This window comes from Lissotriton vulgaris, chromosome 11 (assembly GCF_964263255.1).
Source record: "Lissotriton vulgaris chromosome 11, aLisVul1.2, whole genome shotgun sequence".
NCBI classification, from domain to species: domain Eukaryota; kingdom Metazoa; phylum Chordata; class Amphibia; order Caudata; family Salamandridae; genus Lissotriton; species Lissotriton vulgaris.
Window position 1 is genome coordinate 595304496 of NC_141699.1, and position 19438 is coordinate 595323933.

At 44.5% G+C, this 19438-nt stretch overlaps 1 protein-coding gene across 4 annotated transcripts in view; it reads right to left on the minus strand.

The window, feature by feature from the left end:
• LOC147683199 (outer mitochondrial transmembrane helix translocase-like) overlaps window positions 1-19438 on the minus strand; it is a 230258-nt gene that overhangs the window by 188179 nt on the left and 22641 nt on the right. For all 4 annotated transcript variants that reach the window (XM_086944802.1, XM_086944804.1, XM_086944805.1 and 1 more), the window contains exon 2: window positions 12778-12829. The gene's annotated coding sequence lies outside the window, so the exon portion shown is untranslated. The remainder of the gene's footprint in view (window positions 1-12777; window positions 12830-19438) is intronic.

A 19438-nucleotide genomic window follows, 5' to 3' on the forward strand; every position in this document is an offset into this window, starting at 1 on the left:
TGGTGTTCTGGTGCCAGGTTAGTCCCTTACATCCTAATTTAGGGGTCTTACGGGCATGAGGGCCAGTGGCCAATGGGCACCTAGTCCCTGCGGCTAACCCGCCCATGTAGTGACAACATCCTGTGGATGTACATTACTCTGCTATCCAGAATACTCTATTTTATGGCTTTTCAAAATGGCAGGACCGTTCCTTGGGTGTACCGATCTCCTAGCCCACCCTAAAAGTGTGGTTAGTCTTTTAGGAGGTATACACCTCCTGAATAACTAATTTCCCCGCCTGTTGGGCTGGATAGGGCATGAAGGGCTTTGTCCTCAAGTGGGGGACAATGTAATTACATATCAAGGGCATTGAAAGCCTTTGAGGCTCACTGCCTTGATGACTGTAAGCAAGAGCCATCCCGGGAGGGCAGACATGTGACCTCCTCCCAGCCCTGGCCTTTATCGCTGTCCTGGGGAAGTGCGAGCACACTCTTGTCTTGGTGGCAAATGGCTTGGGGAAGCCCGTCAAGGCACTGGAGCTGGGGGGGGGGGGGACTCACGCAGGGTGGCACCCAGGTGCATTCTAGTTCACCCTCAACCCAAGAACGTTGAGGGTGAAAAAGCACAGTGTTTGATACTAAACAGGACACAATTTGATTGTTCCATAAAGGAGCTGGCTATCTTGAGTTTGCCTGGTAGCCAGCCCATGTTACTTCATGGACTGCCGGTCACTTATAGTAAAACCTCGCTTTACAGAGTTACTGTAGGGATATATATGCATGAACATATATATATCCACACCTTTAACATAATGCACTCTACCTCCCGGGCTTAGGAGGACAACCTTAACAGTGACCTAATCTACATTAAGGCAGTGGTGTGGCTCCGCAGAACATGGTGTGTGCAGAGCTCTTCTTGAGAAAACAGGCTGCTGATGCAGGGCTGCAATGGCAGACCTACAGTCATACTTTTACTTGGGTCACGCAGGTTGGCACAATAAAGTGCTGCAGCTCTGGTGACCCCTCTTATCACCCTGCCCTGGGTACCACTGCTACCATATACTAGGGACTTACAAGGAGTGATAGGTGCTTGCCAAATTAGGTGTACCAATTCAACAGCTCCAGTTTAAGGTAAAAAGCACTGGCACTTGGGCCTGGTTCCAGATCTATATACACAGCATCTAGAGCAAAATGTGAGGGGGGTCACCATGACAAAAAGGGCACTTACTAAAAAATGTCCAGGAAGAGATGCCCAGTGTGTTTCTGACAAGTGAAGCACCCTGATGTAGCAGACTACCAGAGAGTGAAGTTGGTGCTGACCCAAGGCGTGAAAAGGCCTCACATCTCCCAGTGAAGTTCCTGTAATCAACTGCATAAAATAAGCTATCAGCCAGAATGTCATCATGCCATCTGACACCACTGCAGTATGCCCAAAGAACTGGAGCAGCCATAGCCCCTGGTGTACCACGATGAAGAGCCATCACCACTACCAAACATAAGCATCCGTCTCCAAATGACCTAAAGCCACAACTGGCAAAGACGAGCACCCGGCTGCACCAGGCCCAGAGGTCACAACTGCCAAAGACAAGCACCAACCAAGCAAGTCTCTCACTCTGTTCAACTCTAGTGGTCAAGACACAAGCCCATGTTCCTGCAATCGTCTGAGCTGGCGCCAAAGGTGGTAGAACTCTCACTGGGGGAGTGTATTCTGTTACTCATCTCTTCATTACAAATGTTCTGCCCTTCCTATAATTTGTACCCTACAATATTGGAATAAAAGTATGTATAATCAAGTTGAAACGCTGATATTCCTGTAAATGTTTTATTGCATATTATTTCATGTTTCATTGTTGGAGAGATACTTTAAACACATCAGTGATTTCTTTTTTTTTACATTTATTTTTATTGGTATTTACATATTACAAAATACGGTGTGACAAATAACAAATATCAGGTTTCGCGGACTTTCACATTGGGGCATACAGCTAGCGGTAAGTACTATGTTCGATTGTGGATGAGCGATTGGTTTCACAGTCTTCGCTTGTCTGCTCTCCGTGCTTGCGTACATATAACATTGAACGTATGGGTAGTTGCGATTGGTCGCGTATCTAGTTGGTACATATAACATAACACAAAACAAATATGTCTGTATGGTGTGAGTATTAAGTGAAGAATATGTTTGTCTTTCAACAAAAAAAAACATCGTAAGATTGTATTTAGCATTCATATTACTTATTAATACTCACAAAGTAGGTCAGTTGATTTCGTTAGGAAGTTGGAGAAGAGTATTTTGTTTATTTTAGTCAGTAGGTCACGAGACATTAGTTAATCGAGTAGGCATTTAAGGGCTGGGTGGATCCGGTTCCGTCTTACGTGGATAACGCCTTGGTGAAGTGGCAACGTTTGGACTTTTCACTCCATATTGCGCCTAATGGAGTTTGTATTCGACATCAGACTCATTCTTAGTAGTAGCGTTTTCCGCTATATTTGATTACTTTGGAATTTGCACATGGGTACATATTTGAGTCAGGAGTCTCTGCGTGATTTAAATACGTGAGTCTGTTTATGTTTGCTGGTTAGTACGCAGTTGTTTTTTCAGTGCGTTTTATCAACATAAAGGTAACACATGGGGGATGGTTGATGACGAATGTTCAAACTTGAAACGTCTCTCATGTTATAAGGGATGTATGTCATTACAACGCATGCTTTTACAACGCAACCCATTACGACGCAACTGTTACAACGCAAGTCGTTACAACGAATTGCGTTGGGGGGCGCTGGATAGTGAATAGTTTCATTTACTATTCCAACTCCAGTCCCCGTGAATAGTGGGGAAGGTGATGGATAGTAATTAAACTATTCCATATCCTAGAGCGCCCTCCAGCGCAATTCGTTGTAATGACGTGCATTGTAAAAGTTGCGTCGTAATGGTAGTGCGTTGTAAAAGTTGCGTTGTAAAGGATGTTTCCCGTTATAAGTATCACTTAATGGTGAACACACAGTTTTAAGCATCACAGAATCACAGTGAGAGCGTTGTTGGATGAACAAAATATTTTACTTGGACTCTGACTATTTTGTTTCTAATTTTCAGGTTTCATTTTACCGCTGAAGAAGAGATTTTGCTCTCGAAATGCATTAGGTGAGTTACATCATGGATGAAATTTTGGATTTTAATTGTGAACAAAAAGGCATTGTGGATTGTACTTGTTGGAATTATTGTAAGGCGAATAAAACACGGAAGATCTGAATATCACGTTTCACCTTTTTGAACGAGTTTAAACTTGGACTATAAATGGATGAAAATGTTTTTTAAAAAAAAGAGAAAAAAATGTTCGGTGGAAGAGTTAATGGATTCATATTGGACTACGGGCCTGTTCAAGGGCTGTGCACCTGAGGTTTGGTGCTCCAAGCATTGGGTCATCTATTCTATTTCAAGAACTCTAACTGCACCGCCCAGCACCGCCCAAACCACATCTCTGTTAAGGAGATAGTAAGTGACACAAACTTGCAAAGACTGGTAGACTGTCTTAATTTTGCAAATATCAACCTGCTGTTAGAATGATAGTCTTTGCTACTGCAAACATTTTTGGATTCAAGAAGTATCAAACTGACCTATGAATAGGCTGTCCTTTTTTCAGTGTTTATTGTTTAAGATTACAATGGGTATTCTCCAGTGTTTTTCCAAATAGTGAAAATCAGTTATCAAGGTTTATGCACTTTGTCAACCTCAATAATCTGCCAGAAGCAGTGCTCTTCCAGTGTCTTCAAAATACATTCATAGATAGTAATTTTATTGTAGTAGAGCATCTATAACAGGCAGTAGTGTGCATCCAAGTTTTTTTTCCTTTTTTCCAAAAAGATTCTTTGAGGGCAATCCCAAAACATCTTTGTTGATGTAAGGAGGTGGAGCGTAGGGAAGTTACTAATCTTCCTATATTCTCTTTTTGAGAGGAGGGCAGAGGTAGGTGGAACAGCAGAACACAATTGGGAGAATATGCTTGGATTTATATAGCTGATCATGGTGATTGCAATCAGACAGATTGAAGGAAGCAGGTGTAGCAGATAAAATATGCTGCTAAATGCAGCTTTTGGGCACACCGTAGGTGCTAAAGACCGAAGGTGCTAAATCAGAATGCTGCATTACAGTAGCTAAATTGAATCATTAGCCAGTGCACTACATGCTCACGCGAGACAAATAGCCCGAGACTATGGGAACAAGCATTGGCATAGCCAATAGGTCTCGTTTTTTTATGTAAGGTATTTTTTATATGTTTTTTGTGTGTAGTGAGTTGTATTATGTGTTGTGTTTGTGTTATTTATTGTTTTATTAATATGGGTTAAGTAATTATGTGGTTGTTTTAGGAGGTTTGAGGGGTCGTATAGGGTTAGAAGAGGGTATAAGTGTAGAAGGTTATACTATAGTAGAGTGTTAGAAGAGTGATAGTAGAGGGCTATAGGGTTAGTAGAGTGTTAGAGGGGTATTTTAGTGCTAGAATGGTAGTAAAGAGGTAGATGGGTATAGGGTTAGAAGGGTAGATGATTGGTACAAGATGTGTAGAGCGATATTAGATTTTTTGAGGACCGTTAGTAGAGTGTTGGAGGGGTAGTAAAGGATTAGTTTTGTAGTATACAGGTAGAATTGGGGTAGTATAGGTGTAGAAGAGTTTTAGTGTTATTAGAGGGGTAGTTGAATGTAGGTGATAGGTTGTACACAACTTTTATTTAAAGTTGCCGTAGTGGTAGCTATGGATATTTTCTTTGTGTTTAATTAGGAAAGCAATGTAATGCATGATAATAGTATGTAATCTTATGAGTAACTAATTAAAATCTTTTGTTTCCCACAATATTTATTTATTTTAAACTTACTCTACTAGTTTGCTTATGAGCTTAGAGGTAAAAGCATTTAACGTACACTAAATAGCATATATTAAATTATCATAATATATATTTTTCCTTATGGGTGTACTAAAGTAAAGAAAGTAACCAAAGTGAATATTAATATATAGTATATGTTTATAGTGTTAGAGTTGTAGTAGAAAGCTAGAGTTGTAGTAGAGTGTTATCGTGGATGAAGAGGGCTATTAAAGTGTAAATAGTGTAAAAGGTTCTAGGGGTACTAGAGTGTTATTAGAGTGATGTTAGAGGGGTATTTGTTTATATGGTTAGAAGGGTAGACAGTGATATTTGTAATAATAGTGTTGTGTTAGAATGGTAGAGGCTTATTTGAGGTGTAGAAGAGGGTATAAGGGTAGAGGGTTATAGTATTATTAGAGTGTTAGAAGAGGAATTGTAGAGGGATATAATGTTAGTAGAGGGGTATTAGAGGTGTAGAAGGGAAGGAGAGTTAGAGTCCAAATCGATGTGTATAGGGTTATAAGGGTAGATAAGGAGTATAAGATGGGTAGAGCAATAGTAGAGTGTTTGAGGAGGGTTATTTGAGTGTTTGAGTGGTAGATGGTTAGTACAGGATTAGATATTTAGAAGATGTGTTGAGTTGGGGTATTATATGTATAGAACAGTGTTAGTGTAGGTTTAGAAGAGTGTTATTAGAGGTTTAGTTGAATGTAGGGGATAGGTTGTATACAACTTTTATGTATTGTTACGTCCTGGTAGCTATGTAGATTTCCTTTATATTTAATTTGCAAATTAATGTCTTGCATTTGTTTTGTAATAGTATGTTAATTTATGATTTACCAAATACACAGAGACTTGTATATTGGGTTTTGTACAAAATAATCTATTTTTTTAACATTTCCTACTAGTTTGTTTATGAGCTTAGAGGTCTAAGCATATAAATTACACTTATGAGCATATACTAAATTATCTTAATTTATATTGAGCCTTAGGGGTGTAAAAAAGTAAATTAACTAAAGAAAGCAAATATTATTTAGTAGTATATGTTTATAGTGTTTGAGTTGTAGTATAGTGTTAGTGTGGATGAAGAGGTGTTTTAAAGGCTTAGTAGTGTGAAATGTTAGAGGGGTACAAGAGAGTTTTTAGAGGACCGATGTGGCCCCCGGAGGGCCCGACGGTGCCATAACCCTGACATCTGAGATGCCTGCTGTGAGGGGCCCTAGTGGGGGTCTCGTTGGCTGCAGGGGTTCAGGCACAGGCGTCCCGCGGGCTCGAGACATGGAGGTTTTTGCTAGACAGAGGAAGCCACGCCCTGTGCCCAAATTGCCAACAAAGAACCCCCCCCCTCCCTCTGACACTCTTATCTGTGTGTTCGAAGACATGAGAAAGGTTCCCATGGGAGAATGGCGGTGGACTAAGACATAGAAAGAAAGGCAGTGCTGAACCGGGGCCTCCTGCATTGGCGGATGCTGTATCTGTCATGACGGATGTGTAAGTACGTGTGTGTGTGTACATATACCTTAAACTTGTGTAGGCGGAATATAGCAATAGAACAATAACATGCTAAACCAGTAAGGTTTTACACACACAACTGTGTGTCCTTGTGTTTGCGATATCAACACAATTCACGTCTGTGCGTGCCTAGCGAAGCCAGTGCAATTTGACGTTACCCAATTTATTTATTTATTTTATTATTTATTTATGCATTTTTATATAGCGCGGACTTTACCCGAAGGCGTCAGAGCGCTTCACATTAGGAACAGAAATGAAACATAATGAGAAACATTACTAAAGAGCAGATTACAAAAGCAAACGTTACTTACATAAGGTAATAGTGACAATTGTGAGCAAACAAAATACATGAGGTAGTAAAAATTGTGAGCCACCAAAATTACATGAGGTAGTAAAGGTAAAAGTGACAATTGTGAGCAAACAAAATACTTGAGGTAGTAGTAAAAATTGTGAGCAACCAAAAATACATGAGGTAGTAAAGGTAATAGTGATAATTGTGAGCAAACAAAATACTTGAGGTAGTAAAAATTGTGAGCAACCAAAAATACATGAGGTAGTCAAAAGTGCACAAGAGGAAAGTGACAAGTGTGTAGTTATAAGAGAAAACAGAGTATAATTTGAGGTATAATTTGAGACTGCGGCACAAAACACAAATACCATACCTCATCATAGTACAGGTTCATTTGAGAAATCGCTCCTTGCTGCCTTTCAGTTTCCTGGTTACACTCACTTTACCTCAGAAGAAAGAAGCTGACCTGATCCCAGAAGCCCCGATTGACGTGTGTCTAGTAGTAGTTAACGTTGTGTGCCCAATGCCCATATGTATTCTTTGTAGGCGCGTGTTCGTTGGAATAAATACCAGTTATTATAATTATACTAGCATGTTTTGCTGCTTTTTTACCAAAGCAGTACCGTCAATGGGCATTACAATACATCTACCATAATAAACACCCTATCAATTACACCAATCTCTAAAATAGATGTATATGTTCTATACTACTTGCATTACCGCTAGATAAACAAGCATCGGACAATTTGCTAAATATATACTGTCCTTGCTCTTGCATAAGTTAAGGAACGTCTGCCAAGCATAGGGTCGTGGGGGGGGTGGGGCGTTGGGGTGGGGGGGACAATTGTGCAGGCGGAGCATTGGCATCAAGGCCCCTAACAGAGTTAACGGTCCAATAATTTACTGAGCAGCTCAACCAGTGGACAGGCTCATTGCCTGCACCAGGACAATTGACTTAACGCCCTATACACCTCTCCTAGAAACTATTAGTACATTAGGTGCATTAGCACCGGTGTCCCAGAACCGTGAAGGGGCGACTAAACACCGACAATGCATGCTGTGCTCGAACCACAGGTGGAAGGGGACCAGTTTACCTAGACGGTCTTGTGCAGTCCCTGGCTACCGGACACGGCCACCAGGGGGCGCTGTGTGTGAGGGGAGCTGGGCAGGGGGCCATTCACTGGGGGCGACAGGCAAGGACTGGGGTTCGTGCCGGCGGGGTAGGGAGGTTCCCAGGGTAGCTGTTTACTGCTTTTGGGTCCAAAGCCTGTCCTGAGACCAAACCGAGTGCCGTAAGGCGGCCACCTTGAGTGCACAGCAGGGTTGGTAACAGGCCATTGGGTGAAAGGAGTCTGCGCCACATGGGTATTTTAAGATGAATCCTGGTGTTTAAGGACCGGTGTGGCCCCGGAGTGCCCCACGATGCCGTAACCCTGATTTCTGAGATGACTGCTGTGAGGGACCCTAATGAGGGTCTCATTGGCTGCAGGGGTGCAGGCAAAGGCGTCCCGCGGGCCTGAGGCATGGAAGTGTTTGCCAGACAGAGGATGGCCCGCCCGCCCTGTGCCCTGGGGCCACATTGCCATCAAAGACCCCCCCCCTCCCCGTCTGACGCACTCCTAGACCTTATCTGTGTGTCCGAAGCCTGAATTTAATCTATTTTGTACTGTCTTTGGAAGCCTGCCACAATAGGCCAGGAGTGATTCAAGGAGAGAGCAGGGCAAACCGAGGGGATCTCAAGGCCAGGCCTGCAGAAGACCTTAACTTGTCAAGCCACAGGGAGATAGCTAGCAGCCCAGGATCAAATTGTGTCGAGAGGCAGAGCCAGGGGTCCACCTTGTGAGTTCCCTCGGGCCTTCAATAAGCGATGCGACTCATCAATTCAATGGTTTGCACTGTTTGACCTCAAAAGGATGAAAGTCCGAATCATCAGTCCTGTTAACAGAGATTTCAGGAGTCACAGTAGGACTGGGAAGGAAGCGCCCACCACCTCTGCTGGTGCACGTCTTCACCGGGCGTTTTTAAAATCTTTGGTAGAGCCGCAGATTTCTGGTCAGCCTAGTACCCCTGACGAGCTGGTGGGGCTGGGGCAAGCAGCCTGCGAGTCAGGCTTTCCTCAATGGTTGGAATCTATCCGGACCTGCATGCTGGGGAGGGTGGTCAGGGGTTTTACGCGCATCCCATAGGACAGCATAGTAATCAGTGAACAGACCTCATGTGCTCAAGTTCACATGACATGTCAGGGAAGATAAGGGATTTTCAGGGGTTATGCTGTGATTTAGGGCATTAAACAGCTGGGCACATGGTTTACTACAGCGGCAACGTTGCCTGGACTGAGAGATACATATATGGAAAGAAACAAGCCCTGGGAATCTAAACAAGAAACTCGTGAGGAAACTATATGTCCCCGGGGTGAGGCTTGTTCCGAATTACCGAGCAGAAGAGGCCGGGAGCCTGCTGACAGTGCACACTGCACTCGCAGCCCAAGGAGATCTGCTGGGCAAACACCTGGGCACAGAACTCAGCCCCTGGCAGCAGATTCCTGCTGAGGGCGTTCCCGTCTTCAACTGCTGCATCAACCAGGGTTTCCACAGAGCAGGTCCTCCCTCGGTGCAGCCCAGGCACGTCAGTTCCTCAGTTGGGTTGAACATTAAAAAAAGAAGAAAAAAACATTGGCACAGCTAGTCGGGGCTGTTGGCATTTGGAGACTTGAATAAAACATTTTTAAACAAGCACTGGACGCTTCTTCTGCTCGGCGCTCAGTGTATCTGCTATGAAGCAGTGTATATTAAACGTTAAAGCGCTCGATTGTTGCCAGCAGAGAGCAGAAGGAGGGGTGGACTGGGGTTTTAGACCAGCCTCACTCATACTTGTAGTATCGTGGGATACGTTCTAGTGTTCCAGCATGTTGTATCACACACTAAACACCCACCCACCACAGGCGTCATCAGTCAGATGACCCTGCAAATAAAAGGGGCTGAGCGCACGTGCTCATGGCCAGTTAACTAACTACAGTGCCTGTGTCTGCGTCACCTCCTTTACATTAGTATGAGGGGCTAGGGCCCAAATACCACATTGGTGACGAGGGTGGGATGTGCCCATGCGTGCAGCAGCCCAGCAGATGGAAAAAGGGGGAGAAAGCTGCCTGTGCTGAGGGCACCCCCTGGAGAAGGCATGAGACGCGCCTGCTCAGCTCGCGTGAGGCGTGTAACGAGCCCGGGCGAGAAATGGTGATTTGCAGGCGGGGTATGTGAAGAGCCCCAGGCGTGAAGACGAGGTCGCGAGAGCCCACCCCGCACCTCGTGGGCCCGCCTTAAGCCGCCCCTGTGTGGAAGAGCCGTGGGGGAGAAGTGCCAGCCGAGCGGAGCCCACCCGCATTGGCCGCGAGCGAGGACCCCCACTGTGAGGAAATCGAGCGGAGCCCACTTGCATCTGCCGTGACGACCCACCAGGCAGGCGGCGAGCCCGGTGAGTGAGCGAGGCGCTTTGTTTGCCATAAGTTGGCAGGGTATGCTCAGACGTGAGTCCCTTGCTCACTTTGCCACTGGATTCAAGCAAGCCGAGCTGAAGACGGCTGAAATGCCAGAAACCTGTCCTCGGAAGCTTGTTTCCGGTCCAGGGAAGGCATAGCTTGGCAGTTCGGGCTGGGCTGTTCCCATGAGGCACAGGGTCAGACTGATTTGCATATGACCATGTCTGAACTGGGGTGGCAGAGTGGGCTAAAGAACGGTGATGGATTAAACCCAGATCTGTTGACTGGGTGTGAGTGTTTGATTGGTTCGAATGCTCCGTCCATCACCACCCCCTTTTGTACCGCTTAAAGATGAATATGGCTAAAACAAACACTTTCCACAACAATTAATCCAGGCAGGACTATCACATTTTTATAGCAGTACATAATTTTAGAAGATCAGACCCAAAACATCTAACATAACTTTTCTCAGTGAACCAATGAGGTCTACTGCCTTTATTATTGTCTTACCATAAAAGACACAGACCCAATTTATCAGCATAAACTTTCCCTCAAGGCAGCAATAAGGCATACAAGGATAAAATTACAAATATATATAATTGCAGTTGAAAAGTACAACTCTTCCTAAGCCGGTGTAAGTATGTGGGTTGTATATGTTGTTTAGCACTGTGCTTTGTTAGGTGTATGCTGTAAAGGTATGTTCTTATTGGAATGTATGAGTTCACTGTTACAGAGATTCTAGATTGTTAAGAGATCCCACTCATTGACTGACCTGCTGCCTTGGCGAGCTGTCGTGGGTCTGCTGCAGTGGAATAAACCTTCATTTTAAACACTACAAGGTGTTTTATCATTAATTTCTTCCACCTTACTACACCTGGGGATAACAAAGATTATCACAGTGACAGTCACCTAGCCCTAGCGTTTTTCAGGAGCAAGTTGCTAACAAGAAAACACTTGTCCACCATGGTAAGCTGTCCGATTCCAAATAATAAAATACCTGTCTATATCATTTCACCCAGCGTGATAACTATCCACTCTTACAGGCCTATTGGATTTACCAAATGCTTTTCACAATGAATATGCCAGGCCTACCACTTCTGTCATAACTTTTCATAATAAATAGATCAGACCCATGGCATCGGTCCAAAAGGTTTCCTAGTTAACGAATAAGGCCTATTAGTTTTTATCATACGCTTGCCACCATAACTACCTCAGAGCTACTATATTGAGCATTCGTTTTCCAACAAGGCAACTATCAGGCATGCAGCCATAAAATTACAAACATATAGGAATTTACAGTCAGCAAAAAGCAAACAATCTACCTAAATGGGCTTTAACACTGGGCCTGGGGAGAGAGGGGGAGGACAATGGCCCAGCGACACCTGAAAAGGAAAGAAGGTCTACAGCATAGAAATAAAATAAACACAAAGGAAAGACTTTTGTTTCCTCTCGCACAGTATCTACCCAAGATGGACATAAAGAAAGGAGAAGGACACAGAAAAGGTGAGGCTTGGTGTTGTAATGTAACATGTCTTGTCCATCCTCCCTGTGCTTTCCCCCTGCTGTACTGCTTGGCCCTTGATGATGTCATTGGATTGTTGGGAGGGTTGAACAGTAAGGAGATGTCAGTTGGCATGAAGGGCTGAGCAGTGGAACTGCTCCTAGTGGGGTCTCTACTTGGTCTCTAGTCGGTCTCTACTCTATCTCATGGATCTGAAGAAGAAATAAAGTTATGATCCTGAACTACACCTACAGACTATGGATCCTTCTTTATTGTAACACTTGGCCAAAAGACAAAAAAGTTGTGAGCGAGAGCACGGACGGCGAGAGAAATGCAAGACAAGAGTAGAAACGAGCAGTTGGAAGAGAACTGCCGGACCAGAGACACTGCCTGTGGAAGAGGAGGTCTCCATGAGCGCTTATGTGAATTCTGAAGAGGGATCCTTCTGGAGAGGCACTCGGTCCCACCATAATTCTCGACAGCGTGGCTAGCATAGGTGAGTGCTCGAGTACAGGGTTGGCAGGCGAGTGGTGGGGAAAGCGGGCACAACCAGCCCAATAACACTAAATCTGTCACAGGGAAAATAAATGTGAATATCCCCACCGATGCCTGTAGTGATGTGTGTGGGTGTGTTGGCATGGTTACGTCAACCTGGGTAGAACTCTCACCTAGGAAGGTTCTGTAGAACACATTTATTGTGTGTGGATTCTACTCCAGCCAGCTGAGCTGCGACTGGCGAGAGGAGAATCACATTTTCTCTTGGCTTCTTCTTCATCACAATATCCATAATCTATGATGAAACCACCCAGAAACAGAAGACATAACGGAATAGGGGGACATATCCCAGGAGATTTAAGAGCAGGTTGTTTTTGTTTATCTGGTGCAGTAAAGTCGTTTTACGTTTTCACCCAAGAAAGAAAAGATTGCTATGAGGTCAGAACCAGATAATTAAAATAGAATTTCTACATAAGAAAAGGAGCTGAGAGAGTGAGTAAATCCAGCATTGATAATCTTGTAAGACCTGGTGGGGAGACCGTAAAGATAGCGGTCATGAAGAAAAAAAGATAGGTAGACAGAAAAAAAATGCGTAAAAGAGCAAGAAAGATAAAAAATAACTGTGTCGAATAAAGAAGTGAGGAAGGAAATCACAAATGTAAAGCAGTATACTCACTTGTGCTGTGTTTGTTCTTCCTCAAGGAACTCCGGACTGGCTACTTCTGCACCTAAAAAGAGGGAGAAATGACTATGAAAATTAAGAAGAGGAGAAGCTCAACCGTCCCTGAAGGAAATAACCCTAATTGGTAGAAAAAACGTACTTCAGCCAAAAGAGGCCTAGGACATCATAGTGCATAAATGAGACTAAGGAAAAATTAAGATCAATAAAAGAACCCATGAGTGTTTCTTGAATATTATTCTGATATACCTGAAGCATCCTCCTACACTTGGTGTCAGAAGTGAGATACTGCAGCTGATAAAAGATGTAGAATGTTATTCATCAATTAGCAGAAGGACAGGCGTAACTAGAAGAGCCCCGTAGAATGTTATTCATCAATTAGCAGAAGGACAGGCGTAACTAGAAGAGCCCCGGGCGCTACACGAGCGTCACAAAACAAATTTCATACATGATGTGTAAACACCGTTTGTATTCAATTTACACATAATAATCAACATGAAATTAAAATCATGTACTTCTGGGCGTAAAATAACATTTGGAATTATTTCTAGCTGTACTAAGCCAAGCCGTGTTCGAATGACATCAGCAATATTCTCTCTCTCTCTCTCTCTCTCTCTCTCTCTCTCCCTCTCTCTTCCTCTCCCGTGCAATGGATATCAGCCAGGTCCATATGTAACATGCTCGCACACATACGCACCCATTCCCCACTTGCTGTGCTGCTGATACCCAGCAGGTCAATTGGTAACATGCAGCAGTCCCTGTGGCCCCAAGCCTCCCTCCACCCTCCAACTTACCCTGACTATCCTACAACCCCCTGATTGGAAACACCCCATCCTCCCCCAATGCAGCCAAAGTCACTCTAATCATGGTCCCAGGGAAGCAGGTGGGGTGGGCAGTAAGTTCGATTAGGAGGTAGTCAGCAAAAGGGGTTTGGCAGCCACCCGAGAAGTGCATCCACAGTATGCAGCGCAGGAACGGGCTGAGGACAATAGTCGGTCACACTAAAGGGGTTCACAAGGGTCTTCCGGCACCAGCACAATGCTGCAAAGCACAGGGGGGTCACACAGTCTCTTGACCGCTTCAAATTATTCTCGGAAGTGCTCCTCCAACCCAGTCAATCAATCTCACCACCCACGTCCTAGCTAGGCAATACCACCTGGCACCACAATGTTGTCAGGGAAGGTCGGGTGCGGAGAGGGCAGTTGGTCCGCCGCGCTGAGAGCTAGAAAGGGAACAATTGAGGAATGAAGACTGAAGCAGGGGAGGGGGGCCTCTCGGAAGGAAGAGGCACCCTGTTGCGTATTCGATGATTAGTTGCACCCAGGCAATCTGGGCACAACGTCTGTTTCGCGATGATGTGGTTCGCACCAAACCTTATCGGTCACACACAATGAAGTGTTGTAAAATCACACCTCCCTGGAAATGAGGCACAACGTCCAGTGCACGGTGATATTGGTTGCACTGGACAATCCGGGCACAATGTCGGATGCGCGACGATAGGACTAACACGTTGTATTGGTCACATCAAACAGTTTCGGTCACACACATTGGTGCAAGTTTAGCAATGCCTCACGAGGTAGAATAAGATACTACTACCATTACACCCTCACCTCTTAGGGTTGAAACCAATGAATTGGACACCACACGCAATGAGCATGCAGTCAGCGTGTTGCACGAGAGAGATGCAGCACGGCTGACAAAGCGGGACCCTTTGGATCCCGCAACCTGAGAATGCGCTTACCACCATAAAGTCGATTAAGCGTGCCAAGGTCCCCACGATCCAGGGGCCACACACCTTTGATGAGGAAAAGACTTCGATGTCCACGCCGCGCTACTATTTGGATTTCAGCCGGCGATGTGGGCACTTGAGAGCGCACAGCTCTCCAGGTGACCCAGGTAGACGGTGGAGTCACTCGTAGGAGATCTTGATATCCCTGAAATCTCCAAAGAACAGGGAGCAAGCTCAACAAGCCCTTGGAGAGCTCATTTCTGGGTGCCACACAGCAGCAGGTAGTTGCCCCAAACCACCCATTATTCAGGAAGGGCATGTGGTCTCTTTCAGTGGCAGTAATTCTGCTTGTGCACAACAGAATCCTCAGGCAGTGTAAACCAAGTAGTTCCAGGTTCTCTGGTCCCACATCCCAACAAGTGTATCAGCCTTTGCTGCAGTGTGGCACGATTATTTATCCATGAAGTTTAAAAAAAGGGTTCCCTTTGGTCAAATTCTATATTATGCCATTCATGTTTCACAAATACTCAACCAACATATATCATCCTTCACTCAGAACGTATTCAAGCACATATAAAAACCAAATTATACAAAATATATGCATTTTAATTAATAAAAAAATATTTTAAAAAGCAGTTCAATCATTCAATTTATATCATAGCACACATATTAAAAATACTTTAAAAAAACACATATCAAGTGACACAATTCTCAATGAACACAATGTTCCTAAAGGAGAGTAAACATAGACAATAAACTCTGTAATATACGTGTTAAATAAGATCTATTATATACAGCAGAGGGCACGGGTCTTGATTCCCTGTCACTGTTAACTGCTAAATTGTCCAAATTTAACAACAAAGTAGGGCGTTGACGCGTTTCAGTGGTAAGTTCTTAATAAGACCACCTTCATCAGGACAAGTACAGGTATATTCCCCTTAACACAGCTTTAATTTCACTGGTGCTACAGCACTTCAGTGAGCGTACTCCCAATGTACAGTGGAGAACGCAATCCGCTTATTAGGGTTGGGGTTAAAAGAAGACGATGTTCTATTCACTCCAAGAGGTAATATTTCAGTTCTGTCCTAAAGTATTTTATACTTGGATGGTGCAATCAGAACTCGTTTCAATTGGATTCCCCCATAATGTGTCTCAAGAGTTTTTGAACTCCCGTTTAAGCATCAGAGGCGTGTTTCGACATTCACGTCCTTTTGATAACGGGGTGATGTTCTTCATAGCTTTTTAGTCCGATGGCTTGCTACCCCCGATATATGGCCTGGATCATAGAAAATGTGGTTGATTATTTATCCTACAGAGTGTCTTTCAAGTTGGGGGTGGTTTAAAGGGTCTCCCTTTGAACCACATATGTCTCCCTTGAATTTCAGTCCTGTCTGTCATGAGTCCGTGGAATGCAGATCCTAATCTTTAGTGGGGTCATGATCTGGCTCCAGATGCCAAGTGTCAAAACCTCTACCTCCAAACTCTCCATCTAGGCCAGAAAATGGTAGCGGTCTGTCATTCCAGTTGCATGCCTAGTGTTTTATAGCTGTTGCATGCCCAGGTGTGCTCCCCCAACCTCCAGTGTGGACTAGAGCCAAGCAAAAAACACACCAAAGAGTTTTAGAACAGAGAAATGCCCAGGTTCTAGTAGTGACATTTCTATGTGAAACATGATAAATCACCTTTACCACTGGAAAGGGATTGTCATGGCGAAGGCAATGATAGGAAACATGATGAGGCTGCGCCACTGTAATCCACTGTTGCAGCCCGAAGTACCAGTATGCAAGGCAGGCGGGACACATATTCAGAGGCACCATCGGTGCCAGTGCGCTTACCAGTCCGCAATGGGAAGCTAGACACAGGTTTAGGCACACTATTGGCGCAACAAGCACCGCAGTCTCCACTGGCAGGCTGGCCACATATGTAGAGACACCATCGGTGCAAAGTGCTCACCAGCCTGCAATGGCAGGCTGGACACGTAGTTATAAATATCAACAGTGCAACGCACACCTCAGTATGCAATGGCAGCTGGTCACGTATGCAGAGACACCATCGGTGCAAAGCGTACCTCAGCCTGCAATGGCAGGCTGGACATGTGTTCAGAAACACTAGCGGGGCAAAACACACACCAGTCTGCAATGGCAGGCTGTCTCGTACGTAAAAAACACACCCGTGTAGCTAGGGGGGGGGGGGGGGGCGGGGGACCGCCCCAAGCGGCACTGTTTTTAAGGTGGCAAGCGCGGCACTAGTGCGCAGCGCAATTGGCTACTAACGGGCCCAGTTAGATACAGTCATACTGGCGCCGCCAGGTGACGTCACATCCTTCTGCCAAAGGCGGGGTGTTTGTTTTTTCGAAGGAACAGTAAGCAGCAAGGGGCTGGTTACAGTAGTTAAATAGCTCTGCAATCATGGTACTCGCAGAACTGCCTTCTGCTCGAACGGGGCCGTCAAAAATCGCTCGTATGCTGGTTGCATTCAATCCCCGGGCATCATGACACGGAGCCAGTGACTGTGTTTGTAGCGGTCGCTCAGGAGGATAGACCTCTGTCACTGTCTGGACAACAGACTCGCCGAGGACAGGCTATGTCTCCTGGAAGCCAGAACCTTCTTGACATGTTTTTTTAGTTCCAGCGATCATGAAGGCCACTGCCAGGAGGCATGCTGGCAACACGTGGTCTGGGTCGTCAGGTGAGAAAAATTAAATCCGGACAATTCATTTCAGGAGAGGGGCAACACGTGAATGCGGTGCCCTGCATGTTCTTTCAGAGCAAGGCTGCCCGACTATAACTGCTGTCTGATCACTGGCTGGCAACAAACAGTCACTGTACTGAGGAGAAAGTGCACACGGAGTGAGCGTCATCAGGAGGAAGTTTTTCACGCCCGCCTCAACAGCCCCCACCCAGGTGAGCATTTCACAGCCGCCGGGGCAAGGGGCCTAAAGAGATAAGTTACACCTAACTTTTCCCTTTATTTGTCTCAAAGTCCAACATTTTAAGAGAGGTCTGTATTGGACATGCCTGAGTTTTATGTTTATAAAGACTCACCGGTTTAAGAATGAGCATGCTACTCTTAGGCTAGTGATCTGGATATTGTGCGCCAATAATGTACGTCTCGTTTAGCAGCAGAATATCACCTGCATGCAAACATGTGATTTTGTTACGTCTGAACAGGGACATCTGGAAGCAGGAAGAGAGAATCATATCTGCCTTCCGACATGGGCAAATACTTTATTTCACCAGGCCTTCTTCTATTCAGAAGCACATTCAAACTTGTGAGATCTGTATTGTGCGCTGTGCAAACATTTCTAATAAACTGCACTATGATGAATCGCATTTGGCAGAGCAGATGTGTTGCAGTGTAAGACCAATGCTGGCAGCTGTTAAATATTCCCAGTTGCTAAATTAAAGAGGCCAGGTCAGGAGCTTAGCAAGCATGTTCGATTATTGTAAAGGGAGAGTTGTGCTGGCAGGATGTTGTTTTCCCTGCAGTCTGTCTGTGTATCGAGTCCTGTCAGCCCCCACCTTCTCAGGCGCCTGACTAGTTATCAGACCCAGGGGCCCTGGCTGCCCTTCCTAGATGAGAGGTGTGCAGCCACCTACAACCTGCTACTTCTCTCTCAGCACTGCGTGCAGCTAACTTGCCAACCTGATCAACAACCTTGGCAAAGACGCTCGCTGGGCTTCTGGTGGCACAAGAGGTGATAGTCCAGCAGAGCGTAGAAGAATGAGAGCTATATTATCCTGGAGGGAATATTCATGCCTGATGCCTTTCAGAATGTGCTTAAGGGGGTCAAAGGCATCACATGGCTTAGAGAGAAAAATGTTCTTCAACTATTTTGGTCTTTCTTCTTCAGGTAACCATATATAAAACTAACCATGATACACTTTAAATTAAGGATGTTCATAGATCATGCACATTAAATACGTTTACCTTATGAAACCTCAACTGATTAATACAATCACTGTGGGTTGTGTGTGTAACTAGAGAGAAACATATTTGAGCCCTATTTGGTGCTGTGGGCATTACTGACTTCTATAATCATAGAGCTATGTGGGCCTAACTAGCAATTTGGACACTGTGTGAATATGGAATAGTCGTCTTAAAAAGCAGCTGTAGCTTAGTGACTTATTATTTCAAGGATTTTTCAACAGTTTCCACATTCTTTTAGAGCTTCTCATTGCTCAAAAGTCTGTAATTTCTGATGTTAATGTCTTTTTGTGCACTAAATGGCTTGGTTTTACACATGCAACAGTAGTTTCTTGTTTCTCAATTGGGTGCAATTTCTAATATTTATATGTTTGCTTCATATTCAGTGCTGGATTTTGCTCGAGAGAATGTCACTCATAATTACTCTGACATTATAAAAATGTCACACTTAGCAATCTGAAACCTTGGCAGCTATGACTTCCTTTATGTCCGGCCTGCTGTTACCTGTACTTCCGGTGCCAGCTGCGCCACTCCACGTGCACAAACCATGAGCTGAACATTGCAGGCATTGCCCTGCAACTGCAGAAACGTAGACATGGCCGCCGGTTGTACAGTGGGGTGTCGGAGAACATTCAATAAAGTATAGAACCCTGCGAATGCTGGTAATTTCTATGTTTTTTTTCTTTATTTGAAATTTTATATCACACACAGATGACGTTAAAGTACTCTACAGTTCTTTTTTTACAACAAAAGGTGAGAATTGATTCCAAATAATAAACATACATATTTACAAAGAAATGTTCAGGATGACGTCAGAGCATTTTGCAATTTGTAGATACATATTCTGAGAAATGCATCCAAGTCATACAAATCCATGTTAGCAAAGATGTGTTGTCTTATAGTGAACGTTAAGTCGTCAGTTTGTTCTTCAAGCTACAATATTTGATTTAAGAATTCCACTACATATGTGGAGGTGCAGGTGCTGGAGAGAGCTGCAATTAA